General features: G+C 45.0%; 1 protein-coding gene across 8 annotated transcripts in view; it reads right to left on the reverse strand.

Annotated features, from left to right (window-relative positions):
• Anks1b (ankyrin repeat and sterile alpha motif domain containing 1B) overlaps positions 1-25381 on the reverse strand; it is an 864790-nt gene that overhangs the window by 229982 nt on the left and 609427 nt on the right. The gene's annotated exons all lie outside the window — the stretch shown is intronic.

The following is a 25381-nucleotide window of genomic DNA, read 5'->3' on the forward strand; positions in this document are numbered from 1 at the left end:
ACATTAGATTGGCCTGTGGCACATCTTGGGGTGTTTTGTTGATGCCTAATTGAAATAGGTGATTTGAAGCATCTCTAGGAAGGGGGTCTTGGGCTATATAATAAAGCTAGTTGAGGAGAGGTTAGAGGGTAAGTAGATTTTTCTATGACTTTATTTCCAAGCTCCTGCCTTCATATTTCTGTCCTGAATCCTGACTTCCATTAGTGACAGACTATGACTCAAGAGAAAAAGGAAAGAAACCCTTAACTTCCCTTAAGCTACTTTTGATCAGGGTATTTATCAAGCAATAGGGACATAAAATAAGAACATTGGGGAAACACAGTGGGTTTTTTGTTGTTGTTGTTTTGTTGGTTTTTTTTATTTTTTTATTTTTTTTTTTGAGATCAGGTTTTTCTGTGTAGCTTTGAAACCTGTCCTGGCATTTGTTCTGTAGGCCAGGCTGGCCTTGAACTCATAGAGATATGCTTGCGTCTGCCTCCCTGAGTGCTGGGATTAAAGGCATGCGCCACCATTCTCAGCAGGGAAACATAGATTTAACTCCAGTAATAGTAGCAGTCTGGGACTGTGAAGAGATGTGAACTCACGCCTAACCATGTCTACAATTCACACCCAACGACACATACAATTCACACTCAACCACGCCTACAATTCACACCTACCCATGCCTACAATTCACACCTACCCCTGTCTACAAGTCACACCTACTCCTGTCTACAGCACCAGAAGCAGCACATGCAGCACTTACTCTCTGAAAGACACGATTTCTTTCCTTGTGAAAGACGTCATCGCAAAAGTCAGAAATACTAAACAACTCTTCTAGATCCTCCAACTCGTGAGTGAAAAGCCAGAATTCTGACTCATGTCTGAAACATTCTCAAACCTGTGTGTTTCTCACTACATCAAACTGCAGCATGCCTCACTGCTGCCAGCAACAATAGCTCCCAAATCTTCTTTATGCCCTCTAGGGTCTGCAACCCATTCCTTGCCTCCTGTCCCTGGGAGCTGACTGCTAAGCCACTCAGCTTCCTTAAACACTTCTGGGTCTCTGAGACCTTGTCCATCCTGTCTGTAAGTCCCACTGCTTCTCTCTGTCCTGATGGTCTCTACAATATTGGAATTCTCTCTTGGTAGAAATCCTACCTGCCGTCCTTGTACCCTCTCCCTCCTGACTCTCAGTTCCCTCCTGGAAGTCTTGCAACTTCTCAATATTGGAACCCTTCCTTGGGTAGAGTTTCTGCTTGTTCCTCCTTGTCCTTCACAGCTACACTGTTCTCTGTCTCTCATCTCCCTCGTGGGGCTGACTGGAACACTCCCTATGGGAGAGTTCATTTTGCGACCCTTCTTCCCTTTCTCCTTGGATTCAATCCCTTCCCTGAACTCAGACATTCATTAAAGCCTCACTATGTTACTGCAGATGGCTTAAACTCAGTATAGTTTAATGGCCAAAACATTTGACACATTCAATTTTCAAATTTTCCCAAATCATTGCTCTGCCACTGTACAAATAAATGATCCCCAAATCTCTTGTATCTAAATGTACAAATAATATGTCAATCAAAAGTAAAATATGAAAGCTCCTGCTTTGGCACATTCTTACTGGGTATTATCAAATGTCTACACTGCTCATAATCTAAAGAGTAAGAAATCATCTCCTGCTGTTGCTTCAATTTACAGTTTCCTAAAGACTAGCACTGAACATCTTTTCATATGCTTATCAGACATCTGAGTTTTTCCTTCTGTGAATTGACAGTTCATCTATTATGCAAATACCCAACCTTCAATATCTAATCTTGTTGGAATTTTCTAATAGATGTAAAAGTTTGGCAATTCTCTTGAAGTTTCTACCTAGACAACATGTGAAAGACAGAGATGCTTACAAAGCCAATTTCCTTGTCTTCCCATGCAGGCAGGCAGATCATATTTCCAAGTCTTCTTCCTACGTGGCTTGTCATGTGATTGACTGAATTCTAAAAGGGGCAATGTGGACAAAGATGGTGCAACAGCTGCCTCATAAGACTTACCTGTTTTCTTTCATCATCTCCCAGCTCATTAAGAGAAGGCAAGGATCTTTTAAAGGTCATGGATAAGACAGGAGTTTGCTGGGTTCTTGGGCAGTCACGTGAAAGGCTGTCCAACCAGGAGCTCCCATACTAGACTGTAAGTTGATGGAGAAATGAACCTGCTGGGTTAAACTACTGAGAATTGGAAGTCTACCTTCCATTGTTTCTAAAGTTATCAATAATTAAACATTAACATATTATTTGTGAGTTATCTTCTTTCTTCTCTTAAATACTTAATGATGCTTCTTTTTCTTTCTTTAGGGAGCCACCATGGAATGGATTCAATGTTCAATAAAATTTTGTTAGTGACCATCTTAAGATTTCTAGGTCCTCTACAGATTTCAAGGGATGCTGAAGTTTCTCTGTAGAGTAAGCTTCACACATAAATACCTATATACATACATACATATACACACATACAGACATACATAAACACTTACTTAGGCTAATAAATTACTTTCATATTTCTAATTTAATACAAATATGTTTTGAGTTTTGTCAAAAGTACATCTACTTCTATTGCTATAACTAACATTTATTTTTGGCCTTCATTGTTTCAGTGTAATAGATAACCTAATATATTTTTCTCATAGTAAATCATTATAGATTTCTGATAAGCCTGCTCATACTCGCGCATGCGTGCAAACACACACACACACACACACACACACACACACACACACGACTTATTATGGTCTGGGTAGTCCAACAGTAACTGTCTCCTGATGGAAGGGCCAAGAATCTAGTAGTTGTTCAATGAGTTCAGGAGACAGGATGTCTCAGTAGTCCCAAGCTAGTACTGAAGTCCTTGAAGATTCCTAGAGATCTATTAGTCTTCAGTATGCACAGGAATCCTGAAGAAGCGGGGATAATACCAGCCAAGGGACACATCAGCAACAGCTTAGATAAACTTGCCAGGAAGAGTGAGGGCAAGAAGGTAAAAGGTAAAAGCTTCCATCTTCCGCATCCTTTCAGACAGGCTGCCACCAGAAGGTGTGGCTGGGATTAAAGGGAGGTCCCCTCAATACAAACGGTCCAATCAAGAAAACCCCTCACAGGTGTCCTCAGCTGCTTGGGTTTTGGTTGACGCCAGAGGTTATCAAGGTGACAATCAAGATTAGCCTTCACGCTAAGGGAAAACCCGCTCTTAGCTTTGCCTCCATCTTCTCAGCTGGTGCCTTCTAGATGCCCAGCACCAGCAATGGGTTGCTGCTTGGAGCACACCAGGAAACAAAATCTGATTTGGAATTTGGAATTAGCCTCCCTGAGGCATCACTAGCCTGAGATCCATTTTCATGTAAAGTCTGCAGTTCAGAGATTGCTAGATGAATAACCCAAATTTACACGAAGCCCTAATTGCCAGTGGGGGTCATGGCTCTAGGAATCTATGTTCGTTCAATCTCAACTGAGGCTGAGAAATTAACATACCCTGGTGTTTTCTTCTGCCTACGAGTGGGTTCTTTGTCCATATCCGTATGTTCGTTTATTTAATGTGGAGTTAGTTCCTCCAGGGTTGATGGTTTGCGAGTGATCTCCCTTTTCTGTCCTCTGTAGAGTTAGTCTCTATGGCTCAGAAGGTTATTAAATTCTTTCAAAAAATATTTTATCTAGAATTTCCAGCTGTCTCAAAATTGGTATTTTTAGGCTAACCAGTTACTCTGGATAGGAAGCGACTGCTTTCCCAAAAAGAACTTAAATAAGTAAAGGGTGCCTAGCAAACTCAGATCCACAGGAAAAAAAAAATTACACGCACACAAACAGATCAATTAGAGGGAGGGATTTGCATAACAAAAGACTTCGCCATAGGACTACTTAAAATAGCAAGGATCTCAGGGGGGCACTTCCAGCATCTGTGAGAAAGCCTATTGTGTGAGTCTCTGGTCTGTGGTTAAAGAAGAGCTGGGGTGGATCCTTTCGTAAAGTGGAAAGGCCTTTTTACGTGTGAAGGATCACGCTCTAATTTGCAAGTTTGTAAGTTTGGGCCTTTGTATATCTGAGTTTTGTCATTTGGCTTCAATAGTAGATGTCTAGAAAAAAGAAAAGTCCTTTATCTAGAGTAAAGAATTAAGTCTCCCGAGTATATGTTTTTGTATTTTGACATTAGATAATCAAAACAATCTGCATATCTGAAGGACGGAGAAATGAGATCTTTCAAATATTGGATATATGCATTTCCACATCATTTCCCATGGGTCTTGTTAACAGAAATCCAACCAGGCCATTTCCCACTTTATGATAATTAATCAATATCAATAGAAATTTCTTTGGCTACGTTTACTTAAGCAAACAATAAACATCTTCGCCAGACCATAATCATTTACTCTCTGTGTTCCACATTAGTGATGAAATTGATGTATTAAATTGTTCTTACAGGGCGCACACCCAGATTCCTTCATTATTCCATACCAGGCCGGTGCTAGGAGCACTGAATAGAACGGAAGTACTTTTCTTCCCTCCAGAGCAAACAATGATGATTAAAAAGCTTATCCCATTATCTCTGCAATCTGTTCCCTGAATTCCATTTTGATACATCATTAAATATTTTAATAGAGTAGGATATGCAATGCATGTGTTCTGAGAAAACAGGAAGCAAAGAGACACTGCTGCTGTGTGGCTGAACCAAATCTGATTCCCGGTTTGGGCTGCACATGGGAGTCTCTGGGGAGCTCGCAAGAGCGCTGATGCCTGGCTCCTCCTAGGAAGATTTTGATTTAATTGGTCTGGGGGTGAGTCTGACATCGGACATTTAGTGTGTAGCCTGCGTTAAGAACTGAGTTGATTTAGTCGAATCTCCATAACTAAGACCCACTTCATTGGAACATTGAACTATCCGACATTGCGGACGAGGAAGGGTAGGCTGGGCTGCAGGATCAAGTTCTTTTTTGAAAAGGAAAAACAACCTTTAGAAAAGCTCCTATCAGCCTGAGCTGGTCATCTCCTGTAACCCGGCAAGGCTTCCAGCGGAGGGACAGGGACACCAAGTCAGTCACAAACCCTTAGTCTTACCATTTGTCCTGCCTATAAGATGTGCTGGGGTAAAGATGCCACCTCTGAAACTGTGGGAATGACTGACTAGTGACTGGGCCAGCTGGAGACCCAGACCCTGCCCTGAGAGGGAGCTCACGCCTGAGGGCCAGAATCCAGATGCAGGATACCCCAGAGACTTAAGATAGAACCAAACACGACTGCAAAAAAAAAAAAAAAAAAAAAAAGTCAACAAAACAATTCTTAATGATATTCTGCTATACTCAAAGTTTGATGCCTAGCCCAACTGTCATCAGAGAGGCTTCATCCAGCAACTGATGGAAACAGATGCAGAGACCCACAACTAAATATCAGGCAGAGCTCTGGCAAGCCTGCAGGAGGAGGGAGGGAGGGAGGATTGTAGGAGCCAGTGGGGTCAAGGATAACACAAGAAAACCCACAGAACCAACTAACCTGTGCTCATAGGGGCTCACAGAAGACAGAACTGACAACCACAGAGCCTGCATGGGACCGACTTCAGCCCTCTCTCTATATGTTACAATTGTGTAACTTGGTCTTTTTGTGAGAGTCCTGACAATGAGATTAGGGGCTGTCTCTGATTATGTTGCCTGCTTTTGGGACCTATTCTTCCTATGAGATTGCCTCATCCAGTGTTCACAGAAGTGGAGGTGACTGGTCCTACTGTGACTCTATAGACCATGACTGGTTAATAATACCCATGGGAGGCTGGTCCATATCCGAAGAGAAATAGAGGAGGAATGGGTGGGGGTTGGGGGTGGGAGGAACTGTGAGCAGAGGAGGGAGGGGAAAATTTGGTTGGGATGTAAAAACAAGACAAAACAAACAATCGAATAAAATCAAATAAAATAAAGGAACAGCTCCTATGAGCCATTCATTCCAAAGTCTGCTGTTGGGCACAGACAGGTCCCACATGCCCTAAACCTCTGAGTCACAATTCTGAATCAAGTAGGACCACAGAAAGAGCCATGGAAGCCGACGCATTAATCTGTCATGGAGGAAACAGAGTTAATTGGGTCTCGCTCTGCTTACTCCTGCATCCATCATGGAGAAGAGGGTTAATTTTAATTGTGTCTTGCTCTACTTACGGTTGGGTGGTTGACTCATAGATATTGATATAAAGCAAGTACATTGCATGTGGGTGATTCATGGTTGTAATATTCCAAGGCAACCCTTTCTCCCCCAACTATTACTTTCAATGTATTCAGTGGCACTAGTTCCTTTTTACCTCTGGGCAGTCTTACTCACTGGCTCGAGTTAAAAAAAAACAAAGTTAAAAAAAAATACTGTGATCATTTTGAATAGAAAGCCAGTCTCAATTTGGTAATCAAATATATTCATCTTTTAAAATAGTGGAAAATTCCAATCTTGAGATGTTGAGGCCTCTTCCTATTCCAAGTTGGACTTTTGGAAGTGAAGCCTGGTCATAGACGGTGAGCTGGGCGTTGTTTCCTCCCCAGCTCTGACTGCCAGCCTGCCTGTACTGTAGATTTAAGTCATAATGGAAGTCCAGTGCTTCTTTATTATACAACTCTACTCCTCACAGGTGTACAGCTCGCTGTTCCTGACCAGCTTTCACCTTCGTTTACCTCTGACATGGCAGTTTGACTTAAAAAAAAAATATCCATTTATTTTATGTGTATGGGTGATGGGTGTTTTTCCTGCATGTGTATCTGTGTACCGTACGCATGCAGGGCCTTTGGATGCCAGCAGAGGGCATCAGATTCCCTGGGACTGGACTTACAGACAGTTGTGAGCTGTCATGTGAATGACAGGAATTGACCCTAGGTCCTCTGGAAAAGCAGCCAGTGCTCTTAACCACGGAGCCATCCCTCCAACCCCTCCCCTGCCATTTATCTTTTAAAACTACTTCAGGAGACTTGGCCAGTAAAGTGCTTGTCACATCAGGGTTTGAATTCAGAGCCCCAACAGTCACATAAAAAGCTTGGGTGGCAGTGGGCATCTGTGCCCCCACTGCTGGGAAGGCGGAGAGACAGCAGGACCTCTGGGTTTAGCAGGCTTGCCACTCTAGCTGAATCAGTGAGCTTCAGGTTCCTGGAGAGAGCCTGTCACACTGAATAAGGTATAGAATAACTGAGGGAGACACCCAACATTGGCCTCTGACTTCCACACATCTGTATACAGAAGAACACATATATCCGCGTATGACAGCAACACATGCATGCAGATACAGAAGCATGTAGGTGCATCCAGTCTCCATGGAGTGCCTCCTTAGGCAGCTACAGCCAGGACCGTAGTAAGGAAGATGTCAGAAGTAATTCAGTAATGAGTAAACACTTATCTAGGGGCTTCCGTGGTGCTACTCAGGGTCAGAGATCCTTAGGTGGCAGGCATCCAAACCGTTCATTTTCCAGATGAGGAAACTCGTAAAGCCAAATGCCTGCCTGGATAATTTCATAGCTGCTCATGGGACGGCATGAAACTTTCAGCATATAATATTGCTTGATTGCACAGAATGGGGCATCCCGCTAAATTAAAAAGGTTGTCAACTCCACGGATGAAAAACTCACGTAAAGAACCAGGACTTATCTCAGAGGATGCTAGCTGAGCCTGTGGCACCGTAGGAAGGGCAGAGACATACAGTCAGACAGGCTCATGGCTTCCCTTCATGCACCAGCCTTGGGCGATTTATTTAACTTTTCTGAATTGCAGTTTCCCCAAATGCAAGGCAGAAAATCAACACTCACCCTAAGAATGTCTCGTTAGAAGAACATGAATATATGCAGATAAGCCTCGCTGTGCGCCTCCAAGGGGCTTTAACATGCCAGGTGTTAAGATCATTGCCACGACTACTCTAGAAAATGTGTATTTCAAAAGTTTTACTGACTTCCATAAATATCTCGCAGAATAATCAAGCCATGTATTGCTAACAACCTGCTCTGTAGTAACGAAGAAGAAAAATCTAGATATAATTTATCCCCCCTTTGTTCCCCGCAAATTCTCTCTGTTACAGGGCATCCTCCAATTGTTCCTTCCTGAACCCAGTTCAGAACGGACGCAGTGGCTTCCATTTCATGGTCACGGGAGCTACTTGGTGTATGTTAACTATTTCACTTTGCAACATCACTTGTTGTAGTTATCTGTATCAAAGTGTGCTACTTAAACCAATTTCAAGTGGCTGGCAAATTTAAAGCAATTAGAGAAGTGTTCCGAACACAATGGACATAAGGTTCCCATCCCTGACGTTATTAATATATCCTCGACTTCTCTGTCCAGCCCACTCTTTGGGCAAGCAAGGCATCACTCTCCTGGACTCCACTTTCCTCGACAGTTTGAGATGTCGAGGACCGTGGGCCGCTGACATCAGCTTAAGCTGCTGTCACTCTGTGGGCATCCTGGCGTTGCTTCTCGGAGTGAGATTTGCCAAGCGGTATCTGCAGTGATTCCTTTGAGTTCAAAAGAACAGTGTGTTTTAAAATATACGTATATGTCTGTCTGTACCTGCTCGGCCTTTGAGGCTAAAGTCCCAAACGCTTTTTAGGGAAGATGATGTGGCCACCTGTTAGAGAGAATTCTTCTGTCCCAAAGTCAGAGATGGAAAACCTTCTCCTTCTGGGTCCTGATGGTTACTCTTGAAGGCTGCTTTTTTTCCCAGGAAGAAGACCCTTGGATGAGAACAAGCGCTATATCTTTATAGAAGGGTCATAAAACTGTGTCTTTTCTGTGTCCTCAGCTTGCTCCTGATCCAAAGCAGCCCAGAAACGACTCATTTTGTGGTCATGGCAGCTTCTTTTTACACGTTATTTAGTTGCTTCAGTATGAATTTTACTTATTTCGAAGAACGAACAGAAAAGGTACAGCCGTGGGGTTTTTATAATGCTTTTAATGAACACTAAATGGTATTTTATCTTTAACAGGAAATGTGGGTGCCTTTGATTACAATCAAGTTTATTAGAATAACAATTTTTCACGTACAAAATGATAAATAAAGAAATCAGAGGGAAATCTAGACTGGGAATTGCAGTTATCATCTGTGCTCAATAAATCAAACCTGCTTGTAAATATGCATAATTAAAAAAAAAACAGATTTTGCTGGTGTAACCAACTGCAGGTAAATTATATTAACAGTGACATGAAAAGTAGGTTTTTGTGTACCATCTCCTGCCGCTTCTCTTCTGGTGGAGGATTATCAGAGATGAAGACAGTCTCCACTTCCCCAGCAAGGTGCAGACTGGATAAGACACTGATCCATCATTAGCCTGGTAAATTTCCGATAAAGCCATCTTTTTTTCCCCTGTTCCTCCTGAGCTACCTGCTACGTATTAAAGCACTCGCCTGGGGAAGGGCATTGCCACCCAGTTGGTAGCTGTCACTCTTTATAGTGGAGGAGGAGGGGCATGGTGATGGACAGGAAAAGGCTGTGGGGGGGGGGCGGTCCTAATGCTGCAGAGTGGACTGCATGTTACTTGCTCCGTAGGCCTGAGTTTCCTCTTGCGTGTTCACTCTGCTAACAGCGCAACCCACTCCTGTGGAGTGCTTGTCAGGAGATGCATCAGGGAAAGTTTCATCATGCTTAGCAGAAAGATAGAAGACCTTGGGCAGAAGCAGGCTCTTCCAGAGAAACCAATCCCCCTTCCCCTACTTTGAGACTCACATTTCTCCAGTAACTGGCAAGAAACCCAGAAGCGTGAGGCGCACTTCGTGTTTAGCAGATATTCTGGGAGATGGCAACGTTGAACATGATGTAGTTAAGTTATAAAAAGATCGACAGAAACATGCTTGGGGGTCTCTGGAGAGAGATTCCAACAGACCCGGGCTTGAGTTCTGGCGCAGCCGCGTACCACATCCGCCGGGTCAGTCTCCAGCCCTTCCTCTGTGAAATCCAGAGGCATGATGATGCTACATCCAAACGATAGAAACGCTTGGTCAGTTACAGAGCTAATGAAAATGCTTTGGGGGAAGTAATGGGACCTTATCCCGCTCACCTGACCTCCAGGCAGCGGTCAAGCCCCAATATCCACACTTGCTCCCTGCATCACTAGAGAAACAATGGGTCTCACCATTTCTGTCTTGCTCTGGTTTTGGAAGAGGACTGTTGGCTGGAGTTGTCGGCCTGGGTACACCCCACAGCCTCACTGTCAGGTCCCCATGCCTTCCAGTCACGGGTGCAGCAGGGACCACAGCCTCTGATTGCAAGCCGGCAGGGCAGAGGCAGCCACAGTCCTCGGTACACAGGATATGGCTGCTTCACTTGCCTGGCGATGGGGACCACCTGGGAGATGGCTGGAACTTCGACACATCTTATGTCTGAGTTCTATTTCTGGGGCCTCGTAGTCCCACATGGCATAGTCCACGGCCTTCCCCTCCCCTACTTCATCTACCCCGGCATCTGGCATCTTACTGTAGTTGCTGGCTCCTCTCCTTTTCTGTGGGAGACAGGAGAATTTCCGTCCCAGGATCCACCCCTGCTGCAGTTTCTTCCTCCTCATGAGTCTGCACAGAGTCTCCTCCCTACCATGTATGTGAGCCTCCCCTCCAAGACAGTCCTGACCCTTTCCCTCCAGGGCTCTCCTTTTAGCTTTATTTATTTATTTTTTTGATACAGGATTTTACTATGCTGTCCTGGCTGGCCCAGAACTCATCAGACCATGCCAGCTTGAAACTCACAGAGATGTGCCTGCTTCTGCCTCCCCAGTGTTGATTACAGCACTTAAATTATTAAGGCATGCACCACCAAGACTCACTGAAAACATTATAATATCTTCATTAATATTTTGAGGATTTCATACATGCAGCCTATGTATTTTTATATATTCATCTCTTACTTCTAACTACTTCCAGATTCACCTCCATGCCCAGCCTCCAGCCCCACCCTCTCCTAATTGTTTGTCCTTTTGATTATTTTTAAAGTTCACTGATTCCAATTTGTGCTGCCCACATATTTACAGCCTTGGACCCATCCATTGGAACATGGTTGACTCAACCAGGAGCCACACCCTTAGAAAAACCTGATCCTCCCTCTCTCTCTACAAAGCCACAGATCCCTAGCTGGGGATTGGGGGTCATGGCTGGGGATGGGGGTTCATGGTTGGGGATGGGGGTTCATGGCTAGGGATAGGGGTTTATGGCTGGGGAATGGGGAGTTTATGAATGGGAATGGGGGTTCAAGGCTGGGTATGGGGGTTCATGAGCTCTGCCACCTTCCATATGGGAATTTTGAGTGGCTTGATCCTGTGTAGGTATTATGCAGGCACTCACGGCTGGTGCAGTACAGAAGCTTACCACTTTCTCACGCCCAGAAAACACGTTTCAGTCTGCTCTTCTGCAGGCTCTGGCTTGTATGAACTTTCATACAACAGGCTTACTTTAAGGTCCCTGTGAGAGTGTCCCTAGGCAAGCCTTGAATATGACCAGCATCACATCATGATCTTGCTCTTACTGGAATGTGAGCTCTTCGAAGGGAAGACCCGAATCTACTCCCCAGCACTCAGCATAGAGCCAAGCACAAGGCAGGCAGGTGACAAATGGCCCTTGAATGGAATAGACTAGAACCCTAGCCCCCCACCCACTGATTTACCTAAGCAAAGAAAGGTCAGTCCATAATGTAACCGAGAGGAACATCCGACTTCTCTGTTTCTGATCCCCTCTCCCTTGTTCCTCCATTTGCAGATGAGCAAGGCCAAGGGGAGAATAAAACCCACCACAAATTGAAATCCCTTTTTGTTTTCTATTCTGTTTTGAGTCTTAAAAATAACTTCATGCTTTGCTGTTTTCCTGGTGTTTTTAACCTGAAATACCCAGCAAAGTGCTGGGAGACAAAAGAATTGGAGACTTAAAAAATTGATAGGGCTATATGGGAAGTTTGGAGACCCGTCTACACTTTCCAGAAATGTCCCAAATCAAACGGACTGAAGAAATTAGTGTTTTCTTCATAGTTTTATATAACGTATGTGGCAACTGAGAGGCTAAGGATCTTCTCACTCAATATTATTGACAGCAGTGTAAGACCTTTCCAGAGGACCCATGGTCTTGTGGGCAGTGTTTCAGAGCCCTATCACAGATGCTTTCAATCGCCCATGGCAAAACCCATTCCAGTTTCCCCTCTCCTGCCTGCTCCTCCCTGTGGAGGCTGGGGAAGGCTCAGACACATCCCCAGTCTCCTTGAAGTTAGACAGCGGTCGAGGAGGTGTAAGCTCCAGGAAGGATCACCGAAAAGGTCTGGATTTCCTGTGACCATGGCTCTCCCCCTTCCTCTCCCTGTAGTCATGAGGTGTAGGGCACAAAGACCATCATGCAACAGAAAGTGCAGCAAAGATAGAAAGACCCGGGTTTCAAGGTAGCTTAGTGACAGAACACTTGCCTAGCACAGTCAAGGCCCGAAACCATTAACACGAGTCTATTTTGTTAGTGTTTGTGTGTGCGCACGTATGCATGTGTATCTGTGCATGTGTATGTGTGCGTGTGTTCTCATGTGAGCACTTGCACATGTGGCTACACATGCTACACTGCGTGTGTGGAGATCGGAAGACACAGCACACGCGAGCGTTGGTTCTCTATTTCCACCATGGGATCTGCAGATCAACCTCATGTTTCAGGTTTCCCGGCAAGCACTTCTGCCAGCTGAGCCACCTTGCTGCCATAGGCAGCACTTCTAAACCTCTTTCTGACCCACGCAATTCAAGCCGAGTGGCCAGGTTTTAGCTTTTTAAATCACAACACTGTCCTAATGACAGTTCCAACCCTCACCAACTTAATTCACAGCAATTCTCTTCCCGCGCCACACCTGACCGCTTCTGCAGAATTTACGCCTCCACTATTACTTCACCCTATCCCTGGGTGGAGGGAGGCGGTCTTTCCAATTCTTCAAGGAGGTCACTTGCTTACAGTTGGCTGAGGACTGCTTTCATTTAGCATATACTGTATGCAAATTGAGGTTTCTTGAACAACTGTGAGGCCATTACATTAAATCATAGGTACTGATTCTGGAACCTCACTGTCTGGGCTTCCTAAGAACCTGGGTGGATGGAAGAAATCTCTCACAATATGGGTAATTAGATGTCAGGAAAGCTGTGCTCCTCAGAAGGCTCCACTGGAGAATCCTTCCTTTCCTATTCTAGCCCTGGGTTACCCTAGGTTACCCGGGTGTTCATGGCAGGACCACCCCAGTCTGCCGTATCTTCTCTCACATCCAGCTTCTCCCTAGCCTGTGTCTTCTCTCTTCTATGAACACTAATCTAATTTCACGTCCACTTGAGCAGTGGTTCTCAACCTTCTCAAAGCTGTGACCCTTTAATATAGCCCCTCATGCTGTGGGGACCCCCAACCATAAAATTATCTCATTGCTACTTCATAACTGCAATTTTGCTACTGTTATGAACCATAATGTAAATATCTGATATGTGGCCCCAAAGAGGTCATGACCCCTAGGCTGAGAACTGCCGATCAAGATTATTCAGTTTCATCTCCTGCATCTGTAACCTAACAAGGACTTATTTTTGACCACTAAGGGAAACAAATCTACAGGTTCTAGATAGACATATCTTAGGAGGTCATTCTTACCATTACATATTTTTCATGTTCTAGAAAAATCATTCCAATTGTCTTATTTTTATATATTGTTGGTCTTGTGAACATTGAACGTTTTAGCCTGTGTGAAGAAATACTTATGGCAACTTAAGTTTGTGTTGGAACAGAATTTAGGGATGTTTTAGGAAATGCCAGTTGGGTTTCATGTTTTAAATATTCAAATAAAATATATGATATTTTAAAGTAATATTTCTATTGTGTCCTATTCTTTATTTCTAATGTTAAATATGCTATAGATGACTTAATTTAGACAAATGCATTCTGGGTGTGGGGGTGCAGAGGTCAGTATATGGTCATTAGCAAGCAGAGGCAAATGAAGAGATTTGGGGTTATAGAAGCAAGCATCCACCAGGTAATATGAAATATGGAATGCCCTTAATCAGTTCGCAGGATGAGGGAGCCACAGCTGTCCTTCCGATGTAGGAGGACAATAGGAAAGTGTCATGTGGTGACCTAGTCCTGGGACGGTGAGTTTAATGATGCCAAGGAAAGGGCGTGTCTTAGTTACTTTTCTGTTGCAGTGAAGAGACACCTTGATCAAAGGAACTCTTAAGGGAAAGCATTTAGTTGAGGCCTCCTGCTTATCGTTTCAGAGGGTGAGCCATTACCATCATGGTGGGGAGCAAGATGGCGGGCTGAGCTCAAATCTGACGAGAGAGAGAAAACCTACCCTCAGTGACACACCTCCTCCAACAAGGCCACACTTCTTAATCCTTTACACTAATAACTGGGGACCAAGTGTTTGAAAATAGGAGCCTATATGGGGTCTATTCTCATTTAAGCCACTGCAGGCCACGTTTGGAGTCTGCAGCCAGAGGCTATCTAGCCCAGAATCATCAAGGACACCTCAGGAGGAAGTAGGAGAGGCAAGGGGGCTGATGGAAAGCAGGCTGCCAGTGTCTGGGCTTCTGCAGGGGTTTCAGGCTTTTCTGTGCAGACCTCAAAGGGCCCACCGTTCCGCTGGCTCAGCTGCGCAGAGGTGCATCTCCATGCTGGCAGCGCGTCTCCCAGACAGCAGCTCCCTGATTCTTTCAGCTCCAATGACTCCCCGTGTCAGTTTCCTGAGTATTCCCATCACGCAGGCCTACACCTCCATCCTCACGGGGCGGAGGGTGCGGTTTGATAGTTTCGCTGTGTGCACGGGGACTTTAAAGCAGGAGGTACATAAGGGACGACAGCGGCAGAGGTCGCGATGGCCAGCACCTGACAGCTACGATGACTGTATGCGTCAGATCCCTGACGTGACTTCATTCCCGATGCCACATCCTGACAGAATCCAAGGTCTCTTGGTACAGGGACACAATAGCATCTTAGTCTATGGAAATAAAGAATGGGAGTAGTTTCTTTTTCTGGAGGAAGGGGAATATGAACTCAAGCTGTGGGGGTCTTCTTTCATTCACTCCTGTGTCTTCCTAATACTGTATTTGATTGGCTGTGAAGCACATGCCTTTCCCTTAAGAAATGACCATGTGTCTTCTCATGGGTACCCCATGATCGCTGTGACATGCTGACGTAGCCTGTGCACGCAGACTCTGTCCTAGCTATGATGGGTTGGATGTAACTGGCATCGAAGCCTTGTTAATGCCAGGCATGGATCACGTTTGCAATCCCTACACTAGAGAGGCAGACACAGGAGGGCAGAAGGAGTTCAAGGTCACCCCTCAGCCACACAGGAATTTCAAAGCCAGTCTAGGCTACAGGAGACCCTAACTCAAAACCACACAACCCCTACCCCAAGTCAGAGGGAACAGCCTAACACGTCTAAAAACATTCCTTCCTGTGGAACAGGGGTAGAAGGTTGTGAAGTGGTCTTAAAATAGAAAAAAAAAATTGCGCGTGCGTATGTTCTCTTGTGTGTACTTCCCTCCCCATGCTTGCGTGCATGCATGTGTGCGTGCATGTGTGTGTGTGCCAGGGAACACACATGAGGTCAGAGGTCAGCTTTGCTGGAGCCAATCCTTCCTTTCCATACGGTGGCAACTCGGAATTGAACTCAGGTCATCAGGTTTGGAGACAGGTGCCCTTGACCGTTGAGCCATCTTGCTAGCTCTAAATGGTCTTAGTACTAAATAAAATAGCCTTCCCGGGATGATCATTTTAAATTCAACTTAAGGAAGTCCTTATGTTTTAGAGTTCTGATTTTGAAAGCCAGGACTAGTGACCCTGAGGTATTTTTTTTTTTTTTTTCCTGTAACATGTTCTCAGATCCATGGGAGGGAACAGTTTGGGAAGCGAGCCAGCTGAACCGGGATGAAATAATACACATTCCCGCTGTGGACAAGTTGTCAATCACCGCGTGTGGAACCCAGCCTTGTTTGTTCCCAGGGTTAATGGTCATTCTCTTCTATCTGCTCAGGACACCATCTTAATGATGGCGTCCGGGGCTCTACAAATAGCGGGTCAATAGCTGAGGATGAGCTGCCCAGTGTGTGGCGGAGGAGCGAGGCAGCAGCTGTGCTCCGAGCCCCAGGCTGGCTGCTCTAATACCTGGTTGTAAAAACAAAGCGCTTTTGCATGAAAGGAAGGCCTCCTGAAAGTGCAGGGCATGGACACTGGCTTTGGCTGCACAGTGGCTTTTTCCAACCTTGGGCCACAGTGACTGTCGGCAACATCCTTGTTTCCAATGCAGAGAGGAGCTGACTGGTCGCAGAACCCCTATGCAGAATTGCTTCTATACGTCTCTATTGGAAACATTTGGTGGGTGCTTCAACTTACCACATCCCAATGCAAGCCTTGATTCTAATAACCCTGCTTTCCTTCTCAATCTCAGGAAATAGCTACGAGAACATCAATCAGTTCTCAACCCCCTCCATTTCTCTTGCAACCAGTTCCTAGTTCATCAAGCCTGTCCTCACGGTAAAGCAAGGATCAAAGATCCCCACATCTTCTCACCAATGCCGTAGGACTAATTAATGGTAACCTTGCTCACGCTCAGCACCTGCTCTCCCGTAGCAGCCACACCCAGCACTCACAGATAAACCAAGCCAAGAATCTCTCCCGCTCAAAACCCTTCTGATGCTTACGCCCCTACCTGGCACACAACTCAGTCTCTGCATCCTTCCGGCCCTGGTCCTTGGCTAACTCTCTGACATCATTCACTACGAGCTCTTGACGTTCCCCCTTCGTCCCTTTCCCTCAGACAGCTACCACAGGCCATCTGATCGCACCGTTCCCTCAGCCTGGAGTGCTGCTCATGCCCATATATGAGCATATGCTCAGATATGCGCCTGATGACGTAATCTTCTTAACAAATGATGTACGGTCACTTTTCTTAAGATCTAATCTGTTTGTGTCTCCCACCCTACTTTTTTTTTTCTATCTGATATTATGCTATATGCTCCCTGATGAATGTCTGTCTTTCTCTCTAGAACATTGCACCAATGTAATTTATTTTTTTCTGTTCCTGGGGACTGAACCCACGGCATCACATATGCTGGGCAAACACTCTATCAAGGAGCTCTATGCTGAGCCTCTCCTTTTACTTTAAATAATTTTTTAATAAAACCTCTGTGTGTGCATGTGCACATGCTCCTGCACATGCTTGGGTGTGTGCCATAGTACAAAAAGGTCAGACGACATCTTCCAGGAGTCCATCCTTCCCCTCCTATCGTGTGACTCATGTCACCAGGCTTGGCGGAGGGATCCTTTGTCCACCGAGTCATCTCACTAGCCCCCCCCCCCATTTTTATTGTTTGTTTTGGGACAGGGTTTCACTGTGTTGTCCAGACTGGCTTTGATCATGTGACCCTTCTGTCTCACTCTCCCAGCAGCTGGGGTACAGGCGTGCATCCCCCAGTTTGGCTGTGTTGGTTTGGTTGCATTTCCATTGACATTTCTAGGGCCTAGAACAATGACCGACACAGCGGCAGTCAGACAAACATTGTCATTCCAGCCTCACTACTGTGTATTTCACACACTCACACACACACACACACACACACACACACACACACACACACACACTAAGCCCTTAAAGGTCCTCACAACTATGTATGTCTGGGCTGCCTTTCAATGTTAAGAATTTTCCCCAACATCCCAGGTGCCCTGGAGAGAGGAGTACCCAGGGGTAGCATGGGTTTGTGAGTCATGTAAGCATTGCTACTCCCGTGCCCTCTGCTGCCAACCTTGCTTCCCATGGCTCCTTCTGCACTTTCTTCCCCACACTTTCCCTGGCAGCAGGTCACCCAGGGACTGTACAGGAAAAGGACCCGCGTCCCTCTAGGGTCTCTCTGAGTTTCTAGATTTGTCCTGAACCCTCCCAGCCTGCCATGTTCTGCCTTCACAGCACCCAATCCTGTGCTCTGCGGTGAGGTGAAATGTCAGTTTGACTGGCACACTGGAGAGGTGTGCAGTGAGAACAGATGACATGGTTCACTCGGGTGCACGCACACTGTCACTAGCTCTTCCAAGCTGGGGGCAGGCCACAGGAGACGTATAACCAAGGGTATTTATTTGGGGGACTGTGGGAGGAAGGATACTACCTGGGATCTGCTTATGTGTTCAGCTTTTCCATTTACCCGGCTCTTCAGCCTTCCAAGGCCCTAGGCATTTGCAGGTTAAGATATGGTCTTTTCTCTTTATTTAGTTCGATTTCTGGTGAGAGTATATGTTCAAGTTTTGACATCTTGCTCCCTTTGTTTCCCCTTCTACACACACACACACACACACACACACACACACACACCCCGCTTTGTGAGCCTGTGATTTTAACCATGGTTGCTAACTCTTTCCCATCCAGAGGGCTCCTCCCCACCGGCTCTGATCCCACCTCTACCCAGGCAGGAGAAGGCCCTGTGCTCCCACCGGAGCACTGGACACCACTTTTATGCTTGTATGCCCTCAGTTCTCTCTTTTATGGTTTGTGTCGAAGGCTTTCCTCTCCCGAGTCCAGAAGCTCTCTTGAGGATAAGGGCTGGAACACAGTCACATATTTCTATCACTAACATGCGACAGATTTAAAAGGACTCCTCTCCAGAATCCTATTCACACTGCAAGATGTCTATAAACAGGTCTAGTGTGTGCTGGTGGGTAAGATACGCATTTATCAAGGAGCCCTGTCACTTCGATTAATCCAATCAGTGGAATGCCCGGCACAGGGTTTTTTCTATTTTGTTAAAGACCATTTTAGTCACGTGGTACTTGGATTTGGTGTTTGCATGTCTACAAAAGTAAAACTCTCATAAATGACAAGGAGTCAGAAACACGGATTGGTATAAGACCAGCACAGAATAATTTCAGGTCTGTGGGTTCTGCATTTAAGAATTGGATTTTTCATTTAGTAACCTGCCCTGTACTTCAGGTATGCTGCCACCAGGTGGTGGTAGAGCGCCAGACATAGAGTCCGTAAGGTAAGAGTGCAGCCTTTTCTGAGGTTCAAGCTAACAGCTCTTTGCCTGAGAGCAAAAAGCGTTTGAGACCACACTTTGCAGTTTAATATAATACATTAAAAAAAATAGCTGAAATTAAACTCTTGGCAACCCTTACATATCTTTAAATCAGACATGAATCCCAAACGACCGCATCTCTGACCTCATTACTTCTCTTTCATGGCTTCTACTTATTTCCATAATGGCTAGCGCAAACCGCCTCCACACTGGCGGCGGCGGCGGTAAACCTCCGTTTTCTCGGACTCGATACTTACTGCCAGTCTCCGGCATGTTAGCATGCAGATGAGGTTTCAAAACTCTTAACAGTTTTTCTTGGGGAAAAGAAATCTCTGGCTTTCCTTGTTCTTCCCAGATAATATCAGATTGTCTCTTAAAATAGAAGGGAAAGGGTTTCTCCACCAGACCAACACGCACCAGCAGCTGTCTGCATATATGTGTATTTCCATGTATGGAGGACCTCCCCACCCCATTTTCTATACTTTGGAGCAGGCGTTTGGCTCTCAAGTCTCCTGGGAGAGATGCAGTTTGTCACAATTTGCCAGCGATAGAGCTGCATTCTTTAGTGACAAGTTCCATCCTAAACGTCTTGAAAAGAAGACTTTTTTGGAATCAAAAATTTACCTGCCCTTTAAAAAATTTGAGAACAACAGAGAAGAACACGCCACCGGCTTCATTACTATAGTTTATAGTATGCGATGTAAAAAAATCAATGAAAAGGGACCATGACATGAGGCTGCAGAGGTTCCCATTGTCATGGGCCATCAAGGCTAACATTTGGGACAGGTTCCAGACAGATTTAGACTTATTAGGCTCATGATGACTTGTGTCTGAATGCACCCCTAGTTTCTGAGTCACTGCCCTGTTCTGTTCTCTGTTTCAAGAACAAAGGTCTCGGTGCCTCTAGATCAACACTGAGGGTCAAAGGTCAGCACCCACGTAGCTGGGGGTAAGGGCACAGCAATTTCATACCTAAGCATCAACACTGAATAAAAGGGGGTTGGGTGGGAGATGTTCAGGGACTGGAATTGGGGGTGAAGGGGGGCAGGCACTGAGTCCCAATTCCTGAAGACTGGGGTTCATACACCAAATGATGTTACCTGTGCTTGTGGGTGGGGGAGGAAAACACAACTAGCTATCAAAGTGTGTGCCCCCATGGACCAGCTCCCAGCCTGACTCTGGGAAACACAGCTAGCTATGCTATGAAAGTGTATGCCCCCATGGACCGGCTCCCAGCCTGACTCTGGCAAAGAAATCTGGGGAAGTCAGTGAGAAAAGGCAAAAGGAAAATAAAACCAGGGAGAAGAAAATCAGATGGATAAGAGAAAGGTGCCATTCAGGCCTCGCAGGAAGCCTAGGACGCAGCGGGCCAGATATTATTGTCCTCTATTTATACACCAGCAACTGAGTCCCGGAGAGGGGAAGTGACTTAAGGCCGCACACTGCATGGTAGATTCAGGCTTCAAAGCAAAGTGACCTGCTTCCAAAATAAAGATAAAAGGAAAGAGGGCCCCTTTGAAACCTGACTTCACGGTGTGCCTTACTCTTTATAAACAGTTAAGTAAAATTTCCATTTGACAGAAGCTCAGCCTTGGAGGGGTCCTAAAAACAGCCTTAGCCACCATCAAAAGCATCAGAGGAATATTGGCTATAATTCATCCTCCTTTTGATATGTGGGATTGTAATTATGAAAACGGACTCTATTTACAGGCTCCGAATTTAGGCATACCCTCGGTGCTAGAGGCAATGTTGATTCTTTTTTTATTACTATTATTTATTTTATTTTTGCCTCTGTGCCTGCGATAGTCATGGCTGGAAATAGCAGTGCCACAGAGTTGCTGACTCAGCTTCTTCTCGCCGTCTGCTTTGCTTTCTTGCTTACCATTTCTGACCACGCCACTCCTCCGGTTAAATCCTTTCAGTGGTCCCCACTGATTTCAGAGGCTGCACCTGAGCATCACTTGGGACACTATCAGACACCTGATACCCCAGTGCCTCATCTGAGACGCTGGGGCAGCTCCTTGGAGGTGGAGGCCTGTGGCTAGCAGGTATGAAGGAATCCGATTTGTGCTCAAGGCGGAGTCACAGAGATCACACTGACGTCCCTGCCTGAAAAAGCCAGCAAAATCCAGGGAAATCTGCGCGGAGGGCTGCTGGTGTTCGTGCTGTTAGACACAGCACAACAAGGGCAGTGAGGCCTGGGACACAGGAAGCAAATACAGGATACGAGTGGTCTCGTTTGCAGGAGGGAGGGCCTCAGAAAGAACTGGGTGTCTGATGAGATGAAAAGCGCCCATCTTTTTGTGTGGTTAGGGATGGCTGGGTGGAGGGAGGCCAGCATGGTTAGTTTGCTGGGTGGAGGGGAGAGAATACTGAACAAACAGTACATGCTTATAAAGAACCTACCTGAGGCCAGACAACAAAGCCCCTGAAAAGACTGACAGATAAAACTCTTAGAGCCCGAATCAGGCTGGTGATAGTTTCTATACTATTCAGGCTGGAAAGCTCTGGGATTTCAAAGACATGGTTCAGGCCCTCAGCACCTCTGCCCAATAGTGGGAAATACTAGCAACAGGCCGGACAGTATCCCAGTGTTTCCCAAATAAACCTTACTCACAAGACTAAAGAATTTCCCTTGTTCCAGAACAAATTGGAAACATATTGATGGGGATACAGAATTACCCATCCTGCAAAAGTATCCTTCAGAAACGAAGGCAAAATAAAATTTCTTCCAGAGGCACATGAGCTGGCAGAACTTACCACTGGCAGCCTCACGTTGTTTAAAATGTTACAGGAAGTCCTTTAGATAGAAGGCAGTTGGTGCCAGAGAGAGACAAGGATCCACACAACGGAATGGAGAACAGGGCTGGCTTCCCGCGTATGGGACCAACATTGTTTGACCACACACGCGGCAGCCCTCTGAAACATCCTGTGCTTGGTTTCACCTTCAGCGGCCGCTATCTTTATATTTTTAACAATTGCAAACAAGGGGCCTTACAGCTACAACATGCGTAGTGATCAAGTCATGTGACCAAAGAATGGGCGCACAATTAGCAAGTTTCCTTGGAAAACCTTCTGACAGCTGGGTTAGATAATCGCAGAACTTCCCCAGAAAGGTAGAAATTCAATCACTAACATCGAGGAAACCTGGCAAAGCAACCTGACCGCCCTCCACAAGTGCAAGCACAGTTTCAGAAGTAGTCAGGCAAGAAGCAAATGACAAACTAATCCATTCACTGCTGCTAAAGTAATTCCAGACGCTATCCACTGGAGAAGAGAAAGGGCTTTCACAAGATGCATACGGGTATTGTTGCCTTAGCTACTTTATTAACTTTTACCCAGAGGTATTAAAACCAAATACTGTATTACATTTTTAGCAACAATTCTGTATTATGAGCGGAGATTTAAGAATGCACTAAAATCTATATATTTTTTTCAATATGAACCTTTGCCATTATTAGTATTGCAGGGTACACTAAGCCTGTGCTAGAACGATTCCCTTGGTAAATGATGGTAAGGTCAATGGGAAGATATTAATTGCAGGTTCTACAATGAGATTCACAAGTCAATGAATTGAACGAACAGTGTTTAGAGTTATTTGGATGTACCTAAGTCCCTTTAGTAGACACACAGAGATAAAAAAAAATTAATGTTCTTTTTTATAATTTTGTATATTTTATTGTCCAGAAAGTGAATATCGAGTTATTCACATGGGCCTTATCTTATTATTTTTAATTTCATAAGTCATCTATACACACTTTATGGAGAACATATATTCCTTTCTGTCTAAAATTTGCACCATGCAGAGCTGTGGAGGTTGGTGGTAGTAGTTAGAAATATTAGTCAGACTGGCTAGGACCATATGCCGAGACTGAGAAACCTCTGAGAGGGAAAAAAAAAAATTAATGGACCTTTGAACTACTAACTAGTCATTAATTCCCTTCACAAGCCCTTGGAGGGAGAGTAACTCTAAGCATTGGTTCATGCAGCTAGCATCCGCAGAGGGAACAATCTGCCCGCCATCTTTCCGGACACATGCACATTTTCATACTGAAATGTCACTAGAAAGGTAGGAATGTGATGTTACTACCCATGGCGGCCAGGGCTTGAGCCAATCAGTCAACACTGGTGTCTGAATGCGAAGTCTCTGAGCTCAAAGGGTCAACTGTTGGCCAATATTTCATGCTCTCATCTGAGACAGCACTGGGCCTCCAGAACCGGCAGCACTTCCTGCCTTAAACGCTTCTCTGTGTTAACAATGGTGAGATCGCTATCCTTTTGTTTCCTCCTAACCCTTGGGTAGCTTTGTGTCCAAACCTCTCATTTGTTTATTCGAATAACCTTGATTTTCAAAAAAAAATTAATATACACACAAAGAAAAGGTCTTCAGGAGCTTTACAAAGTTTCAAATACATATTTGTATGATTCAAGTCCAGAAATCTGGCCAGTTTCATATTGGATAGAAATAGGTTACACAAGCTTATTATACTCCCGAGAATAACAACAAGTGCATTACCATCTACACCGAGTGTCTCATCAATGATGCTCATGCTATCACCATGCCAACAAGTCTACTTGTCCTCTAGTCTCCTCCCTCCGCCTGTTGACCTCTCCCAGCTGGAGTTTGTCTGTCTTCCCTTCAGGAGGAGAAAGAGCCACCAGAGCAGTCTGGCTCCCTTTAAATCAGCTCCTCACATCAGCCATCAACGGTCCACTCCACAAAGATCCAGGAGGGAAACCATCAACTAGTGAGTGACCTATGAGGGGACCTAGTCTCCGTAGTGGTCAATGATGGGACTCAGCAACCCTACCTTGACCCATGGTAGGACTTCCCTAGAGGCCTTTACTTTAAAACAGGATTACGGTAGTACCCTGTATCAGTCAGAAAACAACTTATAGGTACTTGATACTGTATTAGTTGAGCCATCTGCTACACAAGAGACCACCCCATACTTCTCTTCATTAGTCCAGATAAACAAAGGTCTCAACTTTGTCTTCTCTTTTTTGATGAAAGGGTTTTGAATTTGAGATTGCTCAAAAGCTTTGCAAGCCGAAAGGCACATGTAGCCCCTTCTCACACTTAAAAAAAAAAAAAAAAACAACAACAACAACAAAAAAACCAACAACGTCAACTCCTTAAATGAAATGCCCCGCTCAAGGAGCGATGAAGTTTTAATTTCTAATTCTGTGTCTAAGGGCTCACTTGGCTTTTTGATTGTTTGTTTGCCCACAGTGAGCAAGTCTATTGAGGTAAATGACTTGCATTCTCTCCTTGTAGAGTGGTAACTTCCCATATATAAAATGCCACAGAAATTTAAACCCAATGAGTTTACTTAAGAAAGATACACTGTGTTGATGGCAGGCACACAGGTCAGAGGATTTGGAGCACACTGACTACGCCTTCAGACTTTGAAGCAATATTTCAAACTTGAACCCCTCTAAATCAGACTATAATTTAGTCAGTGCAGCTAAAAGGGAAACCAAAGAGGCTGCATAGGCACGAAGGCATATTTTTGTTTTCTTGTCGGAATTCAAAGGTGGTTGTGATTAGTCTCCAGGCCCAGGCAGCAAACCTATGGGCTTTCCAGCATCAGGACCTCCCTGTCACCCAACACGGGGGATACTGTAGAGCCATCCTGTTCATTGGGAAGGCCCACACGCCACTTCCTAATCAGCTCTTCAGTAGGAAAAAGGTGTATTCTGAGGGTGTGGCATAGGGTTAGTTTTCAAATTCTATCGTTAAGCAGGTCACATTTCAATGTGGAAACTGATGTGGCTGATGTGTGGAAAAAGGCCTTGTTCACAGGTGAGTGCCTCAGAGGAACCATGAGACGAACGTCACGGCTCACAGAGGACGGAAGTCTTTACCCATCACAACCAAAACCCGAGGCGGCTTCAACTTGTTCCTTTGCTACAATGACTAAGAACAATGCTAACCAGAGCTTCAGGCAGTGGCTTTCTTTTGGTAAGGATGGTTTTTGGTGAGGGAGTAAGAAGCAACAAGTTAAGAGTTACTAACGGCAAGAGAGAAGCCAAGATTCTATTAACTTCATGTTTTTTTTTTTTTTTGACTCAAGAACAATTTTGTAAAATGTCCCAGCAAAGATGTATTTTGAAAGATACATTTTCAAAAGCAAAACATATTGGCTAACGGTCATAATGCTCATTAAAATAATTAATGGCAGGCAACATGTGGAATCTAGACTCTGGGACGGAGCGCGACAGAACAAGCAGAAGAGAGCTAGGAAGGAGCAGTACAAATTGTCGGCTTTATTTCACTTTGCAAACACCCTTCCAATCATCAGGCTGTGAAGATCAACAACCCTCTAAAAGACTGATTTATGACTGTATTATCTTAAAAAGGAACATTCCCAGCGCGCGAGCACA

The sequence above is a fragment of the Alexandromys fortis genome, unplaced genomic scaffold (genome assembly GCF_014885135.2).
Source record: "Alexandromys fortis isolate MF-2015 unplaced genomic scaffold, M_Fortis_MF-2015_v1.1 scaffold_50, whole genome shotgun sequence".
In the NCBI taxonomy this organism is placed as follows: Eukaryota; Metazoa; Chordata; class Mammalia; order Rodentia; family Cricetidae; genus Alexandromys; species Alexandromys fortis.